General features: G+C 38.8%; 1 non-coding gene across 1 annotated transcript; it reads right to left on the bottom strand.

Annotated features, from left to right (window-relative positions):
* Positions 1-423: 423 nt before the first annotated feature.
* LOC122657192 lies at positions 424-530 on the bottom strand. Its single transcript, XR_006332261.1, has one exon. It is a non-coding gene; the product is annotated as a small nucleolar RNA R71 (small nucleolar RNA).
* Between the last annotated feature and the right edge of the window lie 24,238 nt (positions 531-24,768).

Raw genomic sequence — 24,768 nt, 5'->3', positions numbered from 1 at the left:
AACCTTCTTATTAGACTACCATCTTCTCCACCACCTTTGACCCCACCTTTGACCATGGGTGAACCCAAGACTTTTAAGGATAGGTTTTACCCTACCAGGGCTGCACAGCCTTCTTGCATTAGTCTGCCTACTGTTACAGGGAACAATTATGAACTCAAGACCACCTTCATTAGCATGCTACCCCACTTCCATGGGATGGCCAATGAAGATGCATATCTCTTCCTTAAGGAATTTGAGGAGGTCTGTGTTCTAATTAAGGTTCAAAATTTAACTGATGATGCAGTTAGGCTTCGGTTTATACCCTTTGCCCTAAACAACCAAGCTAAGAAGTGGCTTTATGGACTGCCGACTAATTCCATTACTACATGGGATCAGTTTACCATTGTCCTTTTGAGAAAATTTTTCCCTCTTCACAAGACCAATAAACTCAAGAGTGACATACTCCAATTCAGGCAGAAACCACATGAGTCCTTCTCTAGATTCATGGAGAGATTCAAGGACCTCCTGTTAGAATGCCCTCACCATGGTATTGACTTGTGGCAAATCTGCCAAATTATTTATGAGGGCATAGACTTTCATAAATCTGGACAGCGTCATCAAAAGGTTAGAGTCCATTGTCCTTAAAGAGCCTATGTCGGTTAACCAGGTCAATCATGTGTCAATGTGCAGTTGGTACCACAACCTTGGACATCTTTTGGAGGAATGCCCCAACACCTTTGTGGTTAATTTCAACACTAAAAATGTAAGTGTCCTCTACCAAAATAATCCATGAAGCAACACTTACAACCTAGGATGGAGAAATTACCCCAATTTCTCCTGGAATCAAGGGAACCAAGCAGACCCATCCAACTTTCACAATCAAGGCCAGCATGGCCTCCAAAGGCCCAACTTTGTACCACAGAGCCAAGGTATGTTTCCTCACCCCTTCCCCCCTCGTCCTCATTTAGGACCTTCTATTAATTCTGCCAGGCCTCCTCCCCTTACACCCTATCAGTCACCCCCAGGTTTTATCAATACAGGAGAAGCAACAAGAATGAATGAGATGGAAAACAACATAGCCCTTCTCATGACAGGCCACAATAATATTGAGAGACAGCTGACCCAACTTGTCACCATCATACATAAGAGGGAAACAGAAAAGTTACCTAGCCAACCTTAGCTAAATCCTAGGCATCAGGTTCATATTCAACAAGGTACCCAAGACCCTCCACTCAATGTTGTACAAGACCAACAGCATCAAGGGCCCTCCAATTAGGTAAATGCAATATACGCTTTGTGGAGTGGCCGTGAGTATCAACAGGTTAGTACACCTTAATCTCTACCATCTTATACTCCTGTTGATTCTCCCCTTTCTGATGAGGCCATTGAAGTGCCTACTATTTCTGATTCATCTGATGAACCTGAAGTAAGTCCAAATGATTTGGTTGAGGAAGCCAAAGATGATTCTGTTGAGAAAGTGAAAGAGACCACCCCTGAAAGAGTTTATACCCCACCTACCCCTTTCCCAAATAGGTTGGTTAGCAAGAAGTCTCTTTCTGTGTAGAAAATATTGGATGTTTTTAAACAGGTTCAGGTGAATATTCCTCTATTGGATGCTATAGCCCAGGTCCCCGCTTATGCTAAATTTCTCAAAGACTTGTGCACCCAAAAACGGACCACTAATGTGCCCAAAAAGGCATTCTTGGCTACTAATATCAGTTCTCTTATCACACAGCCGGTAGCAGCTAAGCATAAGGACCCTAGAAGCCCCACCATCTCTTGCACTATAGGCAATACCACCATTGATCAGGCCTTATTGAACCTTGGTGCAAGTGTGAACCTGTTACCCTTTCATGTCTACCAACAGTTGGGATTGGGAGAACTGAAACCGACCAAAATTACTCTTCAACTTGCAGATAGGTCAGTTAAAGTTCCCAAGGGGATGGTTGAGGATGTCCTGCTAAAGGTTGGGGAATTTGTCTTCCCTATGGATTTTATTATCTTGGATACCCAATCTACTGCACATTTTAAGGACCAAATACCAATTATTTTGGTTAGACCTTTCCTTGCTACCAGTAATACTTTGATCAATTGCAGGAATGGTCTCATGAAACTGTCTCTTGGCAATACTTCTGTCGATTTTAATGTGTTTAGGTTAGGCAAGCAGCCTGATATGGATGAAGAGGTACATATGCTTCAAGGATTTCCTGATGATGTTGATACTTTCTTTGAGATTGACTTTGATTCAGGATTTCAAGAATGTATCCAGGAATTGAAAGGTGTTGATGACACCACCTTGTCTGAGGTTTGGAGCATCCAACCACCATTGAAGCCCCTTGGACCCCTATCCACCTCCATTCCTAAACCCTCTATTATTGAGCCCCCCACATTAGAGTTAAAAATGTTTCCCTCTAACCTTAAGTATGCCTTTCTAGGGCAAGATGTCACTCTTCCTGTAATTATTGCATCTGATTTGACTTCTGTTTAGAAAGAAGAGTTGATCAAGCTTCTACAGAAACATATGGAAGCCATAGGTTGGATCATGTCAGACCTCAAAGGTATTAGACCCTCCATTGTTCAACATCATATTCATCTGATGGAGAGTTCCAAACCTTCTAGGGAACCCTAAAGGAGGGCTAATTCTATCATAAAAGTGGCAATCAAAGAAAGAGATCCTAAAGTGCTTGGATCATGGCATAATTTATCCTATTTCTGATAGCCAATGGGTGAGTCCTGTGCAGGTTGTGTTAAGGAAAGGAGGAGTCACTGTAGTTGAGAATGCCAATAATGAATTGATTCCAACCCGTATCCAAACGGGATGGAGAGTGTGCATTGACTACAGAAAATTGAATGCGGTAACTTGGAAGGAGCATTTTCCCTTGTCTTTTATTGATTAGATGTTAGAGAGACTAGCTGACCATGAATATTATTGTTTTCTTGATGGATATACAGGCTATAATCAGATCCCTATTGCTTTGGAGGACCAACACAAGACCACATTCACATGCCCTTATAGAACTTTTGCTTACCGACGTATGCCTTTTGGGCTTTGCAATGCCCCTGCTACATTCCAAAGGTGCATGATGAGTATTTTTTCTGATATGGTAGAGCACTTCCTAAAGGTGTTTATGGATGATTTTTCTATTCACGGCTCTACCTTTTCTAATTACTTGCATCAACTTTCTTTAGTTCTTAAAAGATGCATAGAATAGAACTTGGTCTTGAATTGGGAGAAGTGCCACTTCATGGTGAATCAAGGCATAGTTCTTGGTCACATTGTGTCCAAAGAGGGGATTAAGGTTGATAGATCTAAGGTGGACCTTATTATCAATTTACCACCACCCAAGAGTGTGAAGGACATTAGATCTTTTTTAGGCCATGCAGGTTTTTATAGGAGATTCATCAAGGATTTTAGCCAGATAACTAGACCTCTCACTTCCCTTTTGGCTAAGGATTGCCCATTTGATTTTTCTCCTGAGTGTCATAAGAGTTTTGAGCAATTGAAAAGAGCATTGACCTCAGCCCCCATTATTCAAGCTCCAAATTGGGCAGTACCATTTGAGCTTATGTGTGATGCCTCTGATTTTGCTATAGGGGCTATTCTTGGGCAAAGAATCAATAAATTGCCCCTTATGATTTATTATGCAAGTAGGACTCTTGATGATGCACAGCTCAATTATACCACCACTAAGAAAGAGTTTGTAGCTGTTGTGTTTGCTTTAGAGAAGTTTAGGCCCTACTTGATTGGATCACATGTGATTATTTATACTGACCATGCAGCTATCAAATATCTTGTGTAGAAAAAAGATGCTAAGGCTCGCCTCATTAGGTGGGTCCTTTTGTTGTAGGAATTTGATCTTGAAATTAGGGATAAGAAAGGGTGTGAAAATTTGGTTGCAGACCATCTATCTCGGTTGCCTAATTCTTTGACTGTTGATTCTCCAGTCAATGAGAACTTTATTGATGAGTATCTGATGGCAGTATCTAGTGAACCTTGGTTTGCTGACATTGTTAATTATCTGGTTACAGGTGTGACACCTGCACATTGGTTCACCTAAGATAAGAATTGTTTCTTATCACAGGTTAAATATTTCTTTTGGGATGATCCTTATCTTTTTAAGACTTGTCTGGATCAGGTAATCTGGAGATGTGTTCCTGATCATGAGCAACAATTTGTCTTATCTTTTTGCCATGATTAGGATTGTTGAGGCCACTTTGGGCCCAATAAGACAGCAATCAAGATTTTACAGTGTGGATTTTATTGGTCTACTCTTTTTAGAGACACTTTTACTTATTACAAGGCGTGTCCTTCATGCCAATCTTTTGGGCGTCTCACTAAGAGGAATATGATGCCCCATAACCAATTCTGGTGGTTGAGGTGTTTGATGTATGGGGTATAGATTTCATGGGGCCTTTCCCTAATTCTTTTGGTAACCTGTACATATTACTTGCTATGGACTATATGTCCAAATGGATTGAGGCAGTTGCTTGTAAGACCAATGACCATAAGGTGGTTGTGAAATTTCTGAAGGAGAACATTTTCTCCCATTTTGGTATTCCCAGTGCTATCATTAGTGATCGGGCAAGCACTTTTACAATCGGCCCTTTGAGGCCCTCATGAGGAAATATGGTGTCATTCACAAGTTGGCCACACCCTATCATCCCCAGACTAGTGGCTGGGTTAAGGTTTCAAATAGGCAGATAAAGCAAATTCTTGAGAAAACCATCAACCCGAACCGCAAGGATTGGTCTAATAGATTGGTAGAAGCATTGTGGGCCCATAGGACCGCCTTTAAGACCGATCTTAGTGAATCTTCGTACCATCTGGTGTATGAAAAGGCGTGTCACTTACCTGTTGAGCTTAAGCACAAGGCCTTTTGAAGCCATACATTGAGATGCCTACTCTAAGTATGGAAGAGGTCATGGATCTCCATGAGCTTCTTTACTTTGAAGACTGACTTCCTGGTATGCATCCCCTCCCTTGTTCTTATTCCTTCTTTTCTGCATACATTGAGAACAATTGCATGAATTAAGTGTAGGGGGTGTGTTGGACTTAATTGGTGAATTTTGATTGTGGCGGTAGTTTGGTTTAGTGCATACGTTTCTTTGATTGCGAAGCGAGAGAGAGAGGGAATTAGGTGCCCTAGCATATGTAAAAATAAAAAAATCCTTTTTCAAGGATGGTAGTTGGTTTGTATCCGGTGAGAGAGATCGAGTTGGAAAATATGAGCGTTATTTCATTTGATGACTAGATTCCTCTATTTGTTTTATGGACCCCTTGATCTTTTGACTAGTAGTTGAGAGCAATTTGTTTGTGGCAAGGCAAGGCATGAAAGAAAGAAAGAAAAAAAAAAAAAAAAAAAAAAAAAAAAGAAAGTGAAATTCGTTGGGACTAGAGAGGGCACTGTTGCCTCAGGAAGCAGGGTGACTTGTTCGAAATTCCTTGGGAGGAAACGTAAAAAAAAAACTCTTGCATCATTGTCTCAAATTCTTATGGATATATGCAAAAAGTGAAGCTACCAAGTATTTGGGTGTCTGGTGTATGCTCCACCATGTCATTTAGAGAACAGTAGTAGAGTAGTAATAGAGTTTACCATTGTGAAAGAAAAGTGTTTTCTGCCTTAATGCCTGAAAAGAAAGTATGGTAAAAAATACTCAAAGCCTAAGTCTTTGGTTCCATGGATGCTATAGGGGGGGTTTGCTTGAAGGTGAGTAGTGTTCAGAAAATATGAGGAGATCCCTTGACCTTGATGCATGCTTGTTACTTGAATTGATGTGGGGTGACAAAATTCAAGTGTAGGGGAACCTTTGGCTCCTTGATCTTTAATTGAGCACCTTTTGGGATTATGTGCACTTTCCTACTTATGCCATGATTGAAATTTACAGCATTCTTTCTTATTGAATTTTGGGAGTACATTCACTGCAAACACCCATGGGACAAAACTCGTCCACTAGGGGTAACCTAGTGGTTTAAAGGCTTGTTGCACATGCTAAGTGCAACCGTGATTCCTACGAAAGTGAGTTAGGATTTTTGCATTCTAGATTAGTTTTTTGTTTTGTTTACTTGAGGACAAGTAACGTTCAAGTGTGGGGGAATCTGATGAGCACATTTATGTGTGAAATCTTAGGGCCATAAAAAGCATGCATTTTTATAATTGGAACGAAACTACTCGAGGTTTTTGTTTGTGTTTTAAGGTTTTAGGTGAATTCTTGTGAAAATGGAGCAAATGATGCTAAGGATCCATTTTTAAGCTATTTAGTGGTGTTTGGAAGTAGCCGGAAGCGCCCAGGAGTTGAGAAAATCAAGTTGAATTGAGCACTAAAAGAATCATGCCAATTTTGAATGTGATTACAGTGGGACCTTAGCATAATTTTGAGGTGTTAATAGTATGGATGTGTAGCCCATCAAGTCAACTTCGCAACGGTTCAAACGGCACTTGATTCCGAGTTGAAATGAAGAAGTTACGGCCGTTTCCGTAACGACGTGCAAAAATGGCCTGCAGGGGTTTGTTTGTAGATATCAAAAATTAGCTGGGGACAAAGTAAAACAGAAGTTCAGATTCGAAGGGCTTTAGTGCAATTCGTAGAAGTTATCTTTTTTGTTTGCAGAAAGATTCCATTTGGAAGGCTCTGGAGCAGTCCAACTTCAACTTGAGATATCTTGGGCTTCCGAACTCCAAATTGGATGAAAATTGGGTCTATTTTGGGTGATTTTTCGCAAGGAATGCAAAAGTGAGGCCTATAAAAGCACCCCATGCTCCACATTTTTTGAAGGACAGAATGTGTATGTTATTTATTGTGAGTGGAATCCTAGTCATCACCCTTATTCTCTCTCTCTTCCAACTTTTCAAGGGCACTTTTGAAATTGTACTATGGATAGATTTCTTTTGAAAAATATTCTCTTATCCATGGAAGGTTAAAAAGTCAAAGATGCTTTGATCTCATTGCTTGGAAAAGACACCTACAAGGAAAAAGAAGCACAAGTTAGAATTAGAAAGTAACTTTTTGATAAATAGAAGGTTTATGTAGCTATGATTTTTATCTTTCTTAGTTTCTATTTTTCTCCTTTTTCTTAGGATTCAAAGCATTGTAAAGGAGGAAAGAGAAGAGAATATTCTTTTTTCTTAGAGAATATTTCTCCTACGACTTCCCTCTTCTGTCTTCTCCTCTCTTCCCCCTATAAATACCCCTACCCTCTCCTTTGTAATATGGTTCAAATTATTAGTGAAATTTCTTCTTTTCTTCTTCTAGTTTTTGGCTTTCTAAGTTCTAGTTTGATTTTATGATTTCAATTCTATGGTTGTAATGCTTTTGATTGATGCTTTAATTTTATGTCTTCAATATGGTTGTAATAATCTAGTTTAGTTTCAAGCTTTCTAGTCTAGGCTTCTAAATTTCAGTGAGAAATTTTAGAAGACTGGAAGAAGAAGACATGGTAGGATTATTTAAGAGTTCAAGCTTCTTCAACTACATTCATGCAAAGCCTAATTAGTTCATGCAATTCAACTTTGGTAGAAGGGAGTATCAATTTCTTATTTTTATTTTTGTGTTCTTTTTCTTCTTAACCTCTTAATTCTTCTAGTTCTAATTTCTTCGTCTTATTCTCTACCTCTTTTTTCTTCTAGTAGTTTTATTTTATTAGTATTTTCATCTTCATTAATCCCTCCATTCTATTAAGAATTTTTATTCTCCATTATTTTTATTTTCATTCTCATCCTCTATCTCTTTAATTCAATCATGCTTTTAGGACTTTTATTTTTTTTTATTCACTATTATCATCATACATTGTGGTAGGATTTTAATTTAATTACTTTTATTTATTTTTCAGAATTGGTAGCGCCATTTCAAGTGTGATATCAACTTCAATCCGGTTCAAGCTTCGATTAGTTAGTTCTATTTCTTTGATTTTTAGTTTTTGATTGTGTGGTTGTGGCAATTTAATTCCTCTAATTTCGTCAATCCGCGTTAGATGCATAATAGGTTAGATGGATGTGTGTTAGGCCGTAGATGCTTGTGAGTTAGGATCCGTTAGTTTAATTGCCGTTAGTTTAATTCAACAATTTAATTAATTTGGTTCACTTTGCATTACTTTTAAGTGAGTAAAATAGAGTGGCATACATCTCCTTGAGTTCGACCCGTAGCTACGATTGATCCGTACGCTTGCGGTTATTATTTTCTGCAAACACCCCACAATTGGCAGGAGTCCTTGACGTAGTCCAGGTGTTGATGTTGAGGAGAACATCCCGGACTCGACTCAGAGATCACCCAAACTGGTTGCCGCTGTGACCTTTAAAGAGAACCTGAAGAGAGACTAGAGAGCTCGTCAAGGAACATCGGGTGGTAAGAAGATGATGAGGGCGGTTGAAGTATCCTCACCCATTCGGATCCCCAGGCACGTCAAATTTCTGGGACAAAATTTCTTATAAGGTTGGGGGAATGTTACACCTGCGCCTAAAATACACCCTAACTTTCCAGGTCAAATTGAATTTTTCATTAATTGGTGTGGCAACGGTGCCAACGATCGACACCTGTGACCTTGGGCCGTGGTAGCCAAGGGGAAAGCTTGATCAAAGAATAGAATTTTACCTTGATAGCCAATGACACCACCCAAGGGTAAACTTTTAACCCTAGATGCTATGTGTGCATGTTACCTTGAAGTCCTTGAGGTGCGGGCCGAAGCCCGGACCTTTTTAGATTGTTAATTGCCTTGTTCCTACAGGAATCACCTACTGGTCAAATTCTGCTACTCTGGCAGATTGACCCTTGTTAAATTAAAATGGCATAGCTTCTTCATCCGAATATGATTTGCTTTGATTCCAATTTTGTTAGAAACTAGATTCATATATCTTCATTTTATTAGAAGGAACCATTGTCCAATTCTACCTCCAAGTGATTTGGAATTTCACTTCAAGTTGCGGATTGAATTCTTCTATTCTAGCAGATTGACCCTTGTTTAGTTAAAATTAAATAACTCCACCATATGGACCTCGATTGCCTTGATTCTTGATTTGTTAGAAACTAGACTCATAGGACTTCAATTTTTTAGAAGATACCATTTTTCAATTCTACCTCAAAGTGCTAAAATTCCACTTCAAACCCAAATTGTCCTACTGTTGTTGTCTCTGGTCGATCCACATTGATCAATCTGGATCAACTAGTGCTCCTGTCTTGTGTGAATTCCATTCCTGGTGTGTGGAGTCCAGTGTCTCTTACCCCAAATCATCTCCCATCACCTTAATTGACCCATGAAAATATTGCTCCAGCAATTGGACCATGTGGGGTCCCACTTATAGGGTCTTGTGCTTAGGAATAAGACTATAGAATGTATTTTTCATAAGACTTCCACAAGCCAAATAGACCATAAGTTCCCTCTATATAAACCCAACCCTTAATTTTGAAACTCATTTCTTCAACCAAAAGAAATCGTTGAGACAGGGAGGAGAGAAAGAAGTGAAAGGAGGAAGGAAGAAGAGAAGGCCTTGGAGCACTTGGACCTTGAAGGTCTAAGGTAAGCCCTGCACCCCACGAAATTCTCTTCCCCTGTACCTCTCTTTTGGTACTGATTTGTACCATTTCAAGTTCAGACCATGGGATCACCAATCCCTTGATCTCCATGCCCATTTTCCCATGTTATTTTAGCTTTGGATCACAATTCCTAACCATGCAACCCCAAACCCCTCTTTGATTTCTTCTCCTAAACTTCCAGAACCTGAATTTACTTTGAATCTCAGGTTTCAAGCATAATTTAGTTAATTAAAATTTTAGCCCTTGGTCTCTATGCATACCCCATGAATAGGACCCAAATCTCCGTGCATGCAAGTGAACTCAAGACCCCAAAGCTTAATCTAGTACTGCCATGACTTAGAAACATGGATCCCTTCATACACATCAAAATCTACTTATTTTCTTTTCTATTAACCTTCCTAAATCCAGATTCACTGTGGATATCATTTTCAGCTTAGGAATGACTGCCTACCATGCTAGGAAATGAGTTTAGAACATGGTTTTGTAGCATAGAACTTGAATTCCTTGCATACATGATCAATCCAAGTCCAATTGTATGAACCGGTACTGTTTAGATATAATCCAAGTTCTTTCCCTTTTGAATTCTGAAATTTATTCATGTATGAAGCTCATTTATAGCCATGCATGATGGGTTTGATGGAACATGAACCAAATCCATCATGCATGTTCAATCTTCTCATTCAACCATGAAATCCAACTCAAATATGATCTACTTGTGTTTCTTGATCATAAATATCGGCTTTGGATTAGTAGAATCAAGCCAAAAGAATGAAACCATACAAAATCCTTGAGCTGTACAGTCATTGATCGATTGCCACAGGTTGATTGGATGGACCAGTACCAATCGACCACTACCAAAAACTTAAACCAGATTTAAACCTGATAAGCCCCATGGCCTGAAATATCATATGAGAGGCCATTTATGTAAACCAAATAGGAAACCATGCCCTATTGCTACCTTTGGGCAATAGGTTGATTCACTCGGGTTGATTAGATCAACTAGTCCAATCAACCAGTGCAAAACCCTTAAATGAAAACTTGACCAAACTATGCAGGAATCCTTAGCACATCACCTGAAACCCCTGTGGTGAGAAACCATGTAAAATTCTATAAACCCTTTGAGTTTTGCTGCTGCCAGCACTACTGGTTGATTCCTACTGGTGATTTGATCAACCACTGCAATCAACCCCTATTGTTGCCTTCTCAGATTTGAGTCTGGCCTTGGTTTAGATTTAAGACCAAGGGTACCCTTCGACTCCATGCCCACTGAAACACTATTTAATGTTTGCTTTAGATGTAATCAATCTTAAGATATAGCACTTTACTCGACGAAGAGTATTGGAGTATGATCGAGAACTGACAACTAGTTGAACAACGAGATACTAGAAAAGGTTAGTGGGTTTGGGTGATTATTTGGGTTTGACTATATCTATGCATATCCATTATTATTTTGAATTGCATTCAAGCATGTTGCATACTTGCATTATATTCTTGATTGATGGATTATATGATTTTGATTGCGAATTGTATTTCATTACTTATGCCGGGTTACAGTGCCGATACTGAAACCCCAGGGAATAAATTGTTATTGCTTGTCATATTGGCCTATATGTGCCGTGTCGTGCTAGTACCCGGGTGCTAGAAGGTATGGGACGTTGATACAATAGGTGGGGAAATTGTACCTTTACAAATCTTTTTAATGATAAAATGATCATTTACACTCTTTTAAGGATAAGATAATCCTAATTTTTTAAGGATAAGAGGATCTTTGCACAAGTCTAAGTAGAATTTATACTAATGCAATGCAACAAGGCTCTATACTAGAGTTAACACAACTCAAGAGCAAAACCAATAAAATAATAAAGGTGAGATATTACCTAACAAGGAGTGTGACAAGTACTGTTTGTAAATCTGAAAAATAACATGAGTTGAATGCACAATGAATGCTCATTGATCCCTCCTCTTGATGATGTAGTTTTAAGAGAGTGTGGAGATTTGAATGCTTGAATTCACTTGAAGGAGAGCTTGAATTGGAAGCTTGAACTCAAAGATAAAATGTACTTGGAGGATGATTTGATTTCATAATAAAAATACTCTTGGTTGAATGGTAGTTAATGGTCAAGAAAGAGTACAAAATTTGACTTTATAGACTAACTTTATTGCCCAAAAGTTTAATGGAAGAAAATGTCTAATGTTCATAATTTTAGTCAACCGATCGACCGCTTGGAAGAATCGATCTGACCGGTTAACTGACTTGAGCAACCGGCTTGATACCGGTAAAACATTTTCTGACTAGTTGGACAACTGGTCGATCCGGTTGTTAACCGACTTGATCCGATTTGGCTCCTTAGCCACTGGAACCAATTAGTCGATTCGATTGGATGAACAGGTCAGACTGGTTGGTGAAAAATTCCCCTATTTTGAGATTTTTCAATCCAGTCTTCTTGGGGCATTTATACCAATAGTCATCCTACATATTTTGGTCGATGTAATGGGTCTTTAGGCATCTCCTAAAGTCTATCTAGGCCTAAGAGTAAATGTGTGAATGCATATGCTATGCAAGTGATGCAATGTCCTATTCTAGGCTAAGTGGTCTTCGCTCTTTATTCTTCTTTAAGCTTCAATTGATTTCAATTCTTGGGTTTCTTTAATCTTCTATACCCTTTACAATGGAGATGTTCATTGATTCCATTCTTTGTTTCTCCATATTGGATCATTCTAAGCATCATACTTGGAAAGTGTTTGTTATCATCAAATTCAAGTTGTGACCAAGTTAGGAGTGGGATTTCTGTGTGGGCATTTTCCCAACAAAGTTATAATGTTTTAAATAATGAATGTTATATTAAGTACAAGTTTAGGTTTTTGTTAGATGTCATCAGTCCCTTGATAGATGTGTAACACTTTCAAATTATATATTTCCACTTATAAAACTTTGATGATTATATGGAAATGAATGAGCCTTTCGGACACCCATGCCCATTATGGGATGTTAAGAATGTTATTATATTTTTTCTTTGTGTTGTGCCATTCAGATCTAGTGTCATAGGCCCCAACGGTTCTGTGAGATTTAGATCATGACATAATTAATACAAGTATATATCTTTTTTTTGCCAAAGTTCAACAGATTTTATAGAACTATAGAAGAAAGAATGGATGAAAAATGTACAACAAAGATATCTAAAAGAAACTAGATATCGCAAAAAAAAAAAAATATAGAAAACAAAAGGTAGATTTCCACTCCATCTACTGCTCAAATGCAATTCAATCTAAATTGAGGTCTTTCTTCCAAATCCCATCTGAAATCTTATATGATAAATGGTGGCAGAAACATCAAAGAGTTAGATGCATGAGATTAAGCAACCTTCTTAGCTAAAGAGTCGACAACATAATTCATCTCATGATAGCAAAGGGAGATTCTCCACGTCGACAAATCAAGGAATGGTTTGTAAGAAATTCACTTCTACAGAAAAAAAAAAAAAAAGGATCAAAAGATCCCTGACGCACTCTACAATAGAAACTAAATGACATTCCACCTAAATCTTATTTAATACAAGTTTCTATGTAAATCTCAGATCTTCAAAGAATGCAAAAATTCAGCAAAGAAATTCAATGAAACACCCACATAAAAGCTAAAACTCTTTAGATGCACGCCAGATGAATTTCTAAAAACTCCTCCAATGTTTGCATGACCTGGATTCTCCAACACACTTCCATCAATACAAGTATATATCTAACTGCAAGCAATTTTTGTAGAAGTCACTTTTGATTATGATAAAACACGTCGAATTTTATTATCATTGCCTATTGTTTCCTCCATCTTTAGTCCATTTAGAAATTTCTTGTACCATTTTGCAGATAATTTTGATATTCTCTCCAATGTATTGTAGTTCACATAATGAATCTCTAATCGTAAAGAATATCCATTTGACCATTTAAAATTGTCGAGTAGAGACCATATGGAGTACCCCTTCACATTAGCTCCATTGCTGCAAATATGATCAGCAAGAGTTGGCGAGGATTAATAAGGGGAAAAACATCCATGCAATAAACAATAAATATGGGGAAGCGCCTCTTGGCGTGGTGGTAACTGCCAGTGCAATAGGGCAGTAGCCTAAGTCCAAGGGAGAAGTTGGTTTGACTCCCCCTATCGGATGTTACACATCTTTATTCCACCTCCCATCCCCCATTGGCCGCCCTCTCCTCTAGGAGTTGGGATGCCACCATAGTTGCCCTCTTAGGCTGTCACCCCTAGTGGCCTATGAGCCTTTAGTAAGATCTGACCAAAAAAATAAAAATAAAAATAAAAATAAATGATAAATATAAAATAAAATAAAATGTTGCAATTAGTTGGATTCAATTTGTGTAGGAAAACATTACTATTGATGCTTATTAATCTTAATCCCTAAATGATTGTACACATAATTGTCATCTCCTAAAGAATTAAAAGATATGTTCTTGTTTAATACTGATAACATAACTCATTGCCTTGGTTAGCAAAGTCAAATAGCTACTTAAATAGTCTACTCTCTTTGTATCATTGAGAAAGTCCTCGACAAGAGAATCAGGATAGCTTGCATCAGCATACCCTACAAACAAAGTATTGTATTATTATTATTAAGTTACATGTGTATGTATGTGCACAAATGCATACCGTTTAAATTGTGACTTTGTGCAAAAAAATGAAAGATATCCAAGGGTTTTCACTCTATTTATATCGACTAGAAAGTCTTACTTGGTCTAATACCTATTTGTGACATGTGAAAGGGTCATAAGGCAATATATATGGAGCATTAGAAATGCAAATTACATGTCAAATTTTACATTTAAATTCAATCATATAACAACCCATGTATGTCAATGAACCCTCATACTTTTCAATTGTTTATATATTGACGTGCAACATAGTCTTGAATTTTTAGAGTATTGATATTTCTCTGCTTAGAGGAAAGTAGAAATTAAGGTGTCAAATTTCAATTAAACCGGTCAGACCTATCAAAATCGACCGATTCAGCCTGGACCAACCGAGTCCTTATTGGTTTGGTTTCGAGTTGATTTTATGAAACCAATAGAAACTGAAATCAAAAAGAGGACTGAACCTGATAAGAAATTGAAACTAGATCGTTATTAATCAGATAAGAAACAGAAAACACAAAAAAAAATAAAAAAATTCCCATTGATTTCCTTATGTATACTTGTAAAATCGAAATTAGGTCTTACCAAACTCAATACTAGCCCAATCACAAATCGATAACAAAAAATATCAATAAGAAGCCGGACTAAAACCGACCAAAATCAAAACTTATTTAACAGTTTAATCTTAGGTTGACCTAGTAACAGACCTAAACCGATTTAGCCCAACGGAAATCGGACCGAACTGTAGGATTGACACCCTTAGCAGCAGTCCCCCCACCCAATTTCTAGTGTTTTATGCATATATAAATGATGAAATACAATTTTAGAAACTGAAACATGAAAGAAAATGGGCAAAAAAGCACTAAGCAATATAAGTAAAGCATAAGTTTTATCGAATTGTGATGATCAGATCTTACAGTTGCAGTTTAATGAAAAGCCAAGGTTCTAAAATGCTCATTTCATAGCTACTTTTTTTTTTTTTTAAATTTCATAGCTACTTTAGTTTGGTTATAGAGGTGGAATGCTAATGCAATGGTCTAATTAAATAAATCATTTATAAAAATGACATATATGAATAAGAAAAACATAGGCCAACTATTTTAGCATATCATACCCTTTTCAGTAATCATCATTGGAGTGTTGTTATATCTTTCTTTGTGAAGTACATGACCACCTTCTCCATGCTAGAAGGAGCCATATAAAAGTCTTGCATCCCTATCTGAAAAGGGGAAAACACATCATTAAAGGTACATAATAAATTTATCAAAATGATAAAAGAATTCTAAACAATTTTTTTTGGCATTGACAATGGTAGAAAAGGTGCTTCTTTTTGCTTTTTTCTTTTTTCTTTTCTTCAGGGGATACTATGGACTACTATGATTAGTCAAATCATGAACCTAATAATGAAAAGATTCATCTCCCAAAACCTAGAATGTTGGAACCCACACCCCCCCCCCCCAAAAAAAAAAAAAAAGCGGTAAGATGTCCATTCAATTGAAGTAGCGATCGATCAAGTCTAGAACGAACCTACTCATTTGGGACACAATAGGTTTTGAGATCAAAAGTATCCTTGATCTTAAAATCCCTTGTATCCCACATTCTACCAGGAACTTGCATTTAGCTACATGTTAGGGAATCCCGGTTTCCTTCTTATAATTCCCATGTAACATCTTTGTTGTGGCGGCCTCTCATCTTTGGGTGTCAAACCTGCCCCTAACTGGCTGGGAATTTGAATGAAGAATAGGAGACCCTGGTCAATCCTCCAAGCACTCTATGGAGCATCACACCAGTAGCTGATCCAATGGGAATGACCTCATACATACCTGCAAGGAGGTGGATTGCAGCTCCATGCTACTGTACTGCACACTGCATAATATACAGCTTGGGCTTCAGGTGTTCTCTCTCCTCTCCATAAATGTGGGGCCCACACCTGGAAAGATGTGTATTTGACCCTGGGTGAGGTATAAGTGTAAGGCCTAAGCCCTGGGCCAAGCCCCTGTGCAAGCACAATGAGTTACAACTTTGCTGTATTCTCTGGGTGATGCACTGGGCGATGCACACATCACCCAGTGAATCGCCCAGAGTGGTAAAATTTAATAATTTAAACAGCAGAGATGTGGGGACCACCCATACAGACCATGGACACCCCCTAGAGGTAGATGGGAGTCTTGGGCACCATAAATTACCCTTGGACCCCTATGGACCCCACCAGAGTGGCCAGAATGGCCCAGAATCAGTTCAAAAACTACATTCTTAGAGTGGGACCAGGCCGCCAAATAGGCCCTAGTCATGGCTGGCCTATAAATAGAAGGACCTCAGCCTGAAATAGGACTCTTTACACTGTTGAAATCATGGGGAGGAAGAGAAGAGAGAAAAGAGAGAAAAAGAGAAGGAAAGGAAGAAGAAAGGAAGGAGAAGAAGAAGGGAAGGAAGAGGGAAGCATACCTTGCCTCCAGATTCAGCTCCAGCAGCATACCAAGACCAGTTCAGGTATAAAAACCATGTCCTTCATGCTGCCATTGCTAGTTCGCTGTCCTTTCCTATGGATCTCTGTGTTTTGGATGTGAATCTAGTCAAGGACAGCCCAGAACTCCTGGGGGCTGCCTTGTACTGCTCCAAATCTGGCATGCAAACCAATTGCATGAAAGATCTAAGCTTTTTCATATGAATTCACTGCTGTTTCTTACTTGAGACTGAAATCAGTCTCTGTGCCAGACTGCAATGCCATGTTGCACCTAGAACAGGCAGTCTGGGCTTGGATCTGTACATGCAAGCTAGTTCTTGCCTGGATCTTGGTTGGGACAGCCTACTGCTATGATTTTTCACGTAAATTTATCCTCACATGTAGCCCAAACCGTGGCCATGAGCTGGAACATAGCTGGGCTACTATTCTTTGTGCTGACTAGACAACTCCTGGCTGCCAAATGGTGGGCCCAGGTCATTATCCATGTGGACCACTGAAAACCACTCCTCATGGGGTCCACAAAACCCTACATGCAAGATGGGTCGACCTAGGCACTGCCCATGGTGAAAATTTCAAGATTTGGAGCCTGTTAACGTTTTAAACAGGCTCTGGGTGATGCACTGGGCAATACACACATCACTCAATGAATCGCCCAGAGAATAGAAATGGGTTGATTTACAGACCAGACTTTGGGGGCCTCCACCTGTGGACCCTAAACAGTGTTAGAAGGTGGTAAATGACCAAAATACCCCTCCTCACATCTGTCCACTATTAATTACACCTTGGGTACCCAAGTGGGCCCCACAAGGCCTAGTAACCCTGCCAGAGATGGTTCAACTACACTACTGACCTAAGGACTGAAATGTGGGACTGTCGAGACCATGTACCACGTATTACACTGGTAATATACCAGACTTGACCCTAAACCACATCTCCGGATGATGCATCGGGACATGGACCCAAAGCCTAGTGCAAGACCCAGAGAATTCCAAGTGATGCCAGAATAAGCACCGAGTCAGACCAGTGACCCTAGACCAACACTAGGACATCAAAAAATAGTTTTGAATATTAAATAACATATTTTTGATATAATACTTTAGGATTTGATCCCGCGCTCGAGGTACACTACCAGACTCCGGCTGGAACTAAAACAATAATTGAACCTGTAGAACCAGGCCAAGGTGAATGGAATGTCATCGCATATGTAGATGTAACATAAATGATATGTTGAATTTAATTTTTTAATATGAATACTGTGATACATATTTAATTCATAAATCCTAAAATTCAATACAACACTGTGTTGACTGCTGGAAATTGTGGTTGAATTCTTTACGCTGATTGTGAATGCTAGATTAGATGTCGTAGCCCGTTTGGAAATGAAGCCTGTGGTAGCCCATAGAATGGGATACGGTTGACACCACCCAACTCATACAATCCCATATAGACATGGGGTTAGAGTTTCATCACCCGTGCTACGCACCCATGCCAACAGGGGTTAAGGTGTTGGATGCCTGTGGGAGTGACCATATATATGAAAAAAGAAAAGAAAAGAAAAGAAAAGAAAAGAAAAGAAAAGAAAAGAAGTGTGAATATGGGCTATATGCCAGGCTATAAGCCAGAAAAGAAAAGAAAAGAGAAAAGGGATGGATGTCTCACAAGTTAATCACAGAGGGCTGGTCGGGCTGACCTTGTTGAACGAATGCGGGAGCTGGTTGGTCCTCTCCTACAACTCAATGGGTGTATCGTGGGAAGGGGTTAAAAGCCCGCACCAGGGATACATGTATTGGGGATTGTAGTAGCACTAACCTACCTTAGTTGTGATGTTAGGTGGCTAATAAATAACTGGACTGCACTTCAGATAGGATCCATATGATTGTGGTTGCATATGCATGCATGATGATATATTCCATTCACGGGCTCGGTGGAGCTCACACTCTGTTATACATGTCTTCTGTTAGATGATTGTACAGGTAGATGTCACTATGGTGGGGAGGCTTATTATGCGGAGGAGGGCCATGGTGGTTATGACCATATTGGTGTGGACCCCGACGGAGGTCGTGCCGATGATACGAGTGTTCTCGGTGACTACTGAGGACTGAACCGTGAAGGGTGTTGACATGGATGCTGATGCTTTTTGTCTTGGGGACTCCTTTTTGTTTTTGACAGGAGTTTATCCCCGTTTCTGCTTTTAGTTTTCTTCTTCCTTTTTGGGGCTTGAGTTACGTTGCCCTATGTATATTTTCCTTTTATTTTAGTTGATGTATATATTAGCTTTTATTGTTCTGTTTGTGGGTAGTGAGAGAGGGAATGATCAGATCTATTTAAGTATATAACATCATATCCTGTACTGCTACACTTCTCTTATCACTTAATGTAAATAAAGTTTTTTGTAGCACTCTGAGTTGTACTTATTGTATTACGATAGATGTGTGTTTGTGAATGGAGTAACTGCTTCTAGATCCATGGGATTTAGTGGATTGCTGGCATGCAATTCGGGTCACCTACCTAATCCTCCCAGGGGGTGGTTTGGGGTGTGATAGAGCTTGGTATTAGAGCGTGAAGCTTTTTCTACATTCACAGACGACAGAATAGGCAATAATAAAATTTCAAGATAATAAAATATATAATAATTAAAAACTATAGGGGGGTAAATGTAAATAAAAGACAGAACTCATATATACATTAATAAAAAGTTAACTGTGGCTGAAGCCACTACATAAGTTCTATTGGAAGTATACTTCCAAATACGTCACTGACAAAAAAAACTATTGCATAAACCATGATAAAAAAAATAAAAAACGGGAAAGTCAAACTACATCAAGACATGTCAGGCTAAAAATAAGAATCTCGAGCTGGAAAACTACTCCTAAGGAGGAATGTCGCTCGGTGGAGGCTGAGTCTGTCGGGAGTTGACGCGATAATAAGAGTCCCAGAAATCCAAGTGCCGCTCCACGGAACTTACTCTCCCCTCTTTGTTAGTTGGGTGTGGAGGCCCTGAAACTGTGCCATCATATCAGACCATCCGTAAGACTCCGGCACCTGCGAACTAGTAGCACCGGTCGGCACATAGGAGGGCAAATTAGTAAACTGTGCTCCAATCCCCTCTATATCACCCTGCTCCTCTAGGCCAACCTCCTGCTCCTGCTCCTGTCCCTGCTCCATCTCATCTCCATCCTCTGGATCACTCTCCGGTTCTCCCTGCACCTTCATCTTCAGGATCGAGGTCTTACTAATAGGTCTAGACCTGTTCCTATCCATGTACTCTCCAGCTAGGGGAACATCAAAATGCCGAAACACTAAAGTTAGGAACTTCCCGTAGTGTAGTGTTTGTACAAAATAATAACCGCAAGCGTACGGATCAATCGTAACTACGGGTCGAACTCAAGGAGATGTACGCCACTCTATCTTACTCACTTTAAAGCAATGCAAAGTGAACCAAATTAATTAAAGTGTAGAATTAAACTAATGATAATTAAATTAACGTATCCTAACTCACAAGCATATAGCGAAATTACGTATTTAACGAATTGAATTGGCATCCTAACACATATCCATCTAACCTATCTATACTAACGCGGATTGGAAGCAATAAATCGCAGCCACACACCACAACCACATAAAAAAACAAAAGAAAGAGATTAGAGAGGGAGAATGAGACTAAGAGATTAGAGATGTAAAACCCAAAGGTGCTTGAACCGGATTGAAATTGCTTGCTTCTCACACTTGAAATGGTGCTACCAAATCTAAAATTAAAACAAAAATAATTAAATTAAAATTCTATCATAATGCATAATGATAATAGTAACTAAAAAATAAAATCCTAAAAGCATGATTGAATAAGAGAGGTAGAGAATGAGAATGAAAATAAAAATAATGGAGAATGAAAATTCCTAATAGAATGGAGGGATTAATGAAGATGAGAATACTAATAAAAGAAAACTTATAGAAGAAAAAAGAGGTAGAGAATAAGAATAAGAAATTAGAAACTAGAAGAATTAAACGGTTAAGAAGAAGAAGAACATAAAAATAAAAATAAGAACTTGATACTCCCTTCTACCAAAGTTGAAAGTGCATGAATTAACTAGGCCTTGCATGAATGTAATTTGATGAAGCTTGAACAGTTGATTAATCCTTGCATGGCTTTCTCTTCTAAATCTCCAAGCCTTCTCACACACTTAGGAACTTAGACTAGAAAGCTTTAAAACTACACTAGAATTAAAGGATTACAACCATATTGAAGATATAAATAAATTAAAGCATGAATTAAACATATAACAACCATTAAACTAAGCTCATAAATCAAACTAGAAACTTAGAAAGCTTTAAAACTACACTAGAATTAAAGGATTACAACCATATTGAAGACATAAATAAATTAAAGCATGAATTAAACATATTACAACCATTAAACTAAGCTCATAAATCAAACTAGAAACTTAGAAAGCCAAAAATTAGAAGGAGAAGAAGAGAAAATTTCACTTATAATTGAACCAAGAATTTCACTAAAAACTTAACTCTCTTACAACCCAAGAGCATAGGGTATTTATAGGGGGATGAGGAGAAGAAGAGAGAAGAGAGGGGGCTTCCACGTTTTGGGAGAGAGTCCTCCTTCTAAAAATCGTGGAGACTAGTGTAGAGAGGAGAGAATCTCCAAAAAAAGAGAGAAAATAAAATATTCTCCTATCTCCCTTTCCCTTTACATAAAGCTTGAACCCCAAGAAAAAAAGAAAAAATAGAAACTAAGAGAGATAAAAATCTTAGCTACATAAACCTTCTATTTTTCAAAAAGTGGACTTTCTAATTTTATTCTTGTGCTTCCTTATCTTTGTAGGTGTCTTCTCCAAGCAATGAGATCAAGGCATCTTTGACTTTTCAACCTTCTAAGGATGAGAGAATATTTTTCAAAAGAAATCTATCCATAGTAAAATTCTAAAAATGCCCTTGGGAAGTTGGAGGAGAGAGAGAGTGATGACTAATATTCCACTCAAAGAATAAACATAATACCCAATGTGTCCTCTAAAAAAATCGTGGAGGGTTGTGTGCACCCTCTAAAATCGTGGACAGCTGTGGGCCTTCAAAAATCGTGGAATCTTGTGGCAGTGTGGGTCCCCCCATATGGATGGCAGCTCTTCTCTCTCTTTAAGATTAGAAAATTGCCGCAATGGTCCTATACTTGTAGTAGATCTCAACCATTGATTAGAAGTACCTTCTCTGATGTCAAAAGTACCCCTGGGCAGTGGCAGAATGGCTATGGGCTTGCATTACAGCTCATTTTTTATCCGTTATCCTTTCTTGGCCTGAAAAGAATAATCAACTGCATGGAGGCCTAAACGGATGCGTACTTGAATTTCGTCACGTCTATCTTACTCAAAATTTAGTCCTCTTTACAGTCATGGAAAAAAAAAAAGGGTGACTTTACGTATAAATTCAGACATGCAGCTCCTGATAGTCCAGAATAGCATAAAATAGCCCAAAAACTTGGCAAGCACAAGAAAGCACCGAGTAACTCTATCCAATGTGGTAAAATGCATGCTTTATGCCCTAAGATTTCACACATAAATGTGCTCATCAGGTAGGTTCCCATCAGAAGGATTCTGAGCATGGTAAAGCATAGCCTCCATCAGTAGATATGGGAGGTTGATCACTGGACCCCCCTTACCAGCTCCCAATAGGCAGTAAGTAATGTAAGCCCTAAGCATCGAGATATTACCCCAGTTACTGCCTTTCGGGTAGATGTTGTAGGAGATACATCTACTAATAATCCTGGCACTAGGCTTACAGTCAGCCTCAAACTTCGGGACCCCCTTTGAACTAGTCAATGCCTTGAAGACCATCCTCCTAGTCTCCAAGGAAAACATGTCTGAAATGTCTATCCTAGGCTTGTAGTAACATCTCTCGCCTGTGTTAGGCAGCCCTAAGATCTCTTCCAGGATGGTAGTGGTAAGTCTGATGTCCACCCCCTTTACCCTACTCTCCAGACCATATTCTCGGGCCCCAAATGGCACAAGGTTGCAATAAAAATACCGAACCAAGTTCGGGTTGCATGGCTCTGTGGGCGACAACATGGATGCCCAGCCTAGGGTATTAAACCTAGAATATAAACCATACTGGTGGAAGTCATCCACCTGTACAATCCTCCCATTCACTATGCTCTTGGACTTGAATTTGGTTCAATCTCTAGAGTGTTCAAACCTAGAAAACTAGAATCGGTCGAAGTCTGGTTCTTTAGAAGAAGAATCCTCTCTGGGTGATGCTGGTGGCACAGAAGAGGATGAAGAAGGTGCAGAGTCTGACCGCAGCCTCATGCGTGCCATTGATTTCCTTGCTGTGCTATGTCTTGTAGACATGGTGCTGTAAGAAGAAAAGAATAAAAGCAAATTAGGGCACTAAAATTCTGAAATTTCAAACCAAAGGAGACAAATCTGTGGACAACAATCCAAAATAGAGAAGAAATGAGTAGAACTTACCCTAGATTAGCGTGGGTGCATGGGAGATTCGTGCAAACACGTGGCTTTGGTGAGGAAGATGCCAAAATAGCCCTTAGAGCTCTGCCCTGGGTGTTTGGAAGGCTGTGGAGTGAAAATGAAATGAAAATGACCTATCTCGGACTGAAATAGGCTGGGCCTCGATTCTCTGGGCAATGTGGCCTAACGCCCAGAGAATGGCCTAGAGAATGATTTTTCCTGCAGTTTTGACATAAATGTTTAGACTTGTAAACTTCACCCAAAAACAGCATAATGAACATAAAAACATCATTTAAATAAATATGTGAATAAAAAATTATTACATAATAATATAAATAATTAAATAATAATGCACATTATTGGCTAAACAAGGCAACAATAGGTTGTTACGTAAGAGTAAACTATCAAAGTAAGAAGTAAGATATATGGGAAATAAAAATTTCTCTTTTATTTAAATGAATATATATATATATATATATATATATATATATATATATATATATATATATATATATATATATATTTATAAATAATAAAAGTGTGTACTTTTAATATTAAATATTATGTGTCTATATTCATGTGTGTACGAACCATGGTTGAATGATGCAGTGCAAACTTGAACATAGGTATATAGGTATGTTCATTTGAGTAGTCTTAGGGAGCGTAGACCCTACCACACCCATAACCTAGTTCAACCAGGAATAGGATCTAATAGGCTGACGAGTAGAATTTGAACCCCGTAGGTACCAAGACACCTTGTGCAACCTCGAGCTGACCTATTTATTTTCCTGCTCATGCTACTTAATTTCCCTACAGTGTTGTACTTAATTCTTGTGATTAAGTGACCATAGTAGCCTGATACTTAGAACTTCTTCATGGAAGGACCTTATTGCATTGTTCGGGCTTGGAGACCCCAGCAACATGCTATATATTTGGCAACTGAGAAAGAGACTAATTCGGATACGAGAGATACAGACCCGTGCTGAGAACCAGCTGGTAGTTTACTTAGCACTTGCAGATACTAGTGGACCCATGGGTCGAGCCATTTACCTAACCCTAGCTGACGGAGTTAGGAGTGACATAGCATACCTTTACGTGCAGACTATTATCACCAGTTGGAAGTTGCAGAGACTTGCCTGCTAGACACAGGTGCATAATTAAGAAATTGTTGTTTAAATTAAATTCAAGATAACATCATGCATAACATATCATAGCATAAAACACTCCTTGAACATAATTCGGATAACTAGAATAAAATAATAAACAAATAATACACCTTGCTGGAATGACAACATGATTTCACTGGAACTGTGGAAAAAGTAATGTACAAGTGTTAAATAGGAATTGTTTGCTGACCTTGGTAAGAAGTATTGGATTATTAAACAAGTAGCTTCTTCCAGAAAAGCAGACATGGTCAACACTAGAACCAACCGAGGTGGTCGTCGGGGAAGACGCCCTCAAATTGTCCCGGATGTTGAGCTGCCAGATGGAACCGAAGCTTAAAATTTTGAAGTGTCAGCTACTTCGTTGAGGGCACCAATGGCTGCTTAATCCACTGCTGCGGCACCTCAGCCAGGTATAGCAGCTGGTGTATAGCAGCTGGTGAGGTGAATGCCTTCATGACCACTATGATGTGGACCATGCAACAACAATTTGAACTGCTGGGCCAAATGTCTACACAATTTGCGACGATGATGCAAG

The sequence above is a fragment of the Telopea speciosissima genome, chromosome 3 (assembly GCF_018873765.1).
Source record: "Telopea speciosissima isolate NSW1024214 ecotype Mountain lineage chromosome 3, Tspe_v1, whole genome shotgun sequence".
Classification (NCBI taxonomy): Eukaryota; Viridiplantae; Streptophyta; class Magnoliopsida; order Proteales; family Proteaceae; genus Telopea; species Telopea speciosissima.
Note: the sequence above shows the minus strand (reverse complement) of the source record. Positions and strands in the feature narration are given on the sequence as shown.